Source organism: Galeopterus variegatus, unplaced genomic scaffold, assembly GCF_000696425.1.
Source record: "Galeopterus variegatus unplaced genomic scaffold, G_variegatus-3.0.2 Scaffold4491, whole genome shotgun sequence".
Taxonomy (NCBI): domain Eukaryota; kingdom Metazoa; phylum Chordata; class Mammalia; order Dermoptera; family Cynocephalidae; genus Galeopterus; species Galeopterus variegatus.
In genome coordinates, this window is record NW_007730602.1 from 42,146 (window position 1) to 44,287 (window position 2,142).

Sequence of the window (2,142 nt, forward strand, 5' to 3'; positions counted from 1 at the left end):
AAAAAAGAAATGATTTAAAGATGAAATTTATAATTGAAAGGGAAGCAAAACTTAGGGATTTGAGGGATTATCAGCTTGGCCCTGTGGTAGAGAATGAAAGAGAATTTTCAGGAGAGGAAACTAATGATGTGGCCACTAGGCTGTTTGATAAGGACATTAGTACAGATTGAATGAAGCCAGAGTCTATTGATCTCCTATGATTCTCAATAGGAGAATGACCCTGAGGGCACTTTGAAGACTGCTGGTGCTGCCCCTCCCATTATAAGCCCAGAGTGTCAAGGCCTGGAGGAAGGAACATGTCAAAAGAGAGACCTAGGGTGCCCTTGAGAACTTGGGGCTTGCTACCCAGAGCCTCCTTAAGTTTCTACTCCTTGCATTTTGGCCCAGCACTCCTTAGCTGTCCCAGACATAATTCAAGTGGGCCCAAGTGCAGGTTAACCCAGTACTCTGGAAGGTACAAGCTATAAACCTTGGTCACATCCATGTGATGTTAATTCTGCTGGGATACAGAATACAAGAGCTGTGGGGGCATGGCTTGATCCACCTAGATTTCAAAGGATGTTGCAAACAGTTTGCGGTCCCAGGCAGAGACTTGTCATAGGGACAAAGCCACTTTAGAGTGTCCCCACTAGGGCAATGCCTAGTGGAGCCATGGAGGCAAGGCTGCTCCTGAGACTCCAGAACTGTAAAGCTACTAGCACATGACACCAACCTGAGAGAGCTGCTGTGAGTGGGAGCCCATGGGTGAGATTGGTGTTATTATAAAAGGGCAAGTTTGGCCCCCTGTTACCCTCTTTTGCTCTTTCACCTTCTGCCATGGGATGATGCAGTAAGAATGTCCTTGCCAGATGATAATCCTAGATCTTGAACTTCCCAGCTTCTAGAACAGTGTGTTAATAAATTTCTATTCATTATAAATTACCTAGCCCCAGATATTTTGTCATAAAAGCACAAAAGAGACTAAGACACAAGGCAATATTTCTTTTTAGAATATTGGCTGACATTTAGTGACAATTAGTATCAGTAGAGGAAAAATGAGAAAAAAATAGATCTTGGAGAATCTTAAGGTTATGAGTGCAAAAGTACAATTGGGAGAGAGGTGGGGGGGCGAGAATTGATTATGACACAGGGAGAAAATGTACCTTTTAAGAAATAGGATTCAAGGATGGTAGGGGGAAATGATACAGCACAATTTTAATTTATTTATAGGTGATTTTGTTTATAATAATAACTACTTGAAACTGCTAGAATTTCAATCAACATCTTTACATAGATGAAATACATTAGTTCTGGTTGAGGGGTCAGGAGGATCTGATTTTGTATGCAAGTTCTACCACCTACAGGCAGCAAATTTAATTATTCAACAAATATTTGCTGAACCCCTACTATAGGGCACTAGAGATAACATAGTGAATAAGACAGCCAGTGCTCTTGCCTTCTCAGTGATTAGTCTTACGTGAAAGGCATATATAGCTAAAGGACTGTTATATGCTATTCTTCAAGTAATGAAAAGTGCTATGAAAATTTTAGACATACAATTTAAGAGTACCAGTGTTTGTGTGTAATGTAGTCATGGAAGAACTTCTTGAAAAATGACATTTAAACACAGACCTATACAAAGTGCAAGGACATGACATAACAAAAATCTTGGAAAAAAGCAGTTCACAAAAGAAGCTAGGATGTGCAGGTACCCTCAGTCAGGAATAGGTCTGTTATGTGTGAGTGAGCACTGCATAATTAGGCAAGGTGCTGTAGGCCATATCAAATAACAAATTTGATTTCTAAGGGGATGTAAAATGAGGCGTTTTTTAAATGATGTGATCTAATTGATACTTTAAGAAGAGCCCTGTAGTTGGTGTGTGGAGAATAGACTGCAGAGAGCAAATGTGAAATCTGAGAGAAAAGGTAATATTCTATTGCAGTATCAAGGCAGAAGATGATAACAGCTTGTTCTAAAATAGGAGCTATCAAGATGATGAGAAATAGTCACATTTGGGATGTATTCTAAAGGCAGAGGTGGTCAGATTGTTAGATAGATTGGGTGTGAAATGTGAGCAAAAGAGAAAAGTCAAGGAGACCACTTTGATTTGTTCTGTACAAATTACTGAACAATAGTAGCATCTTCTGTGGATATAAAAAGAC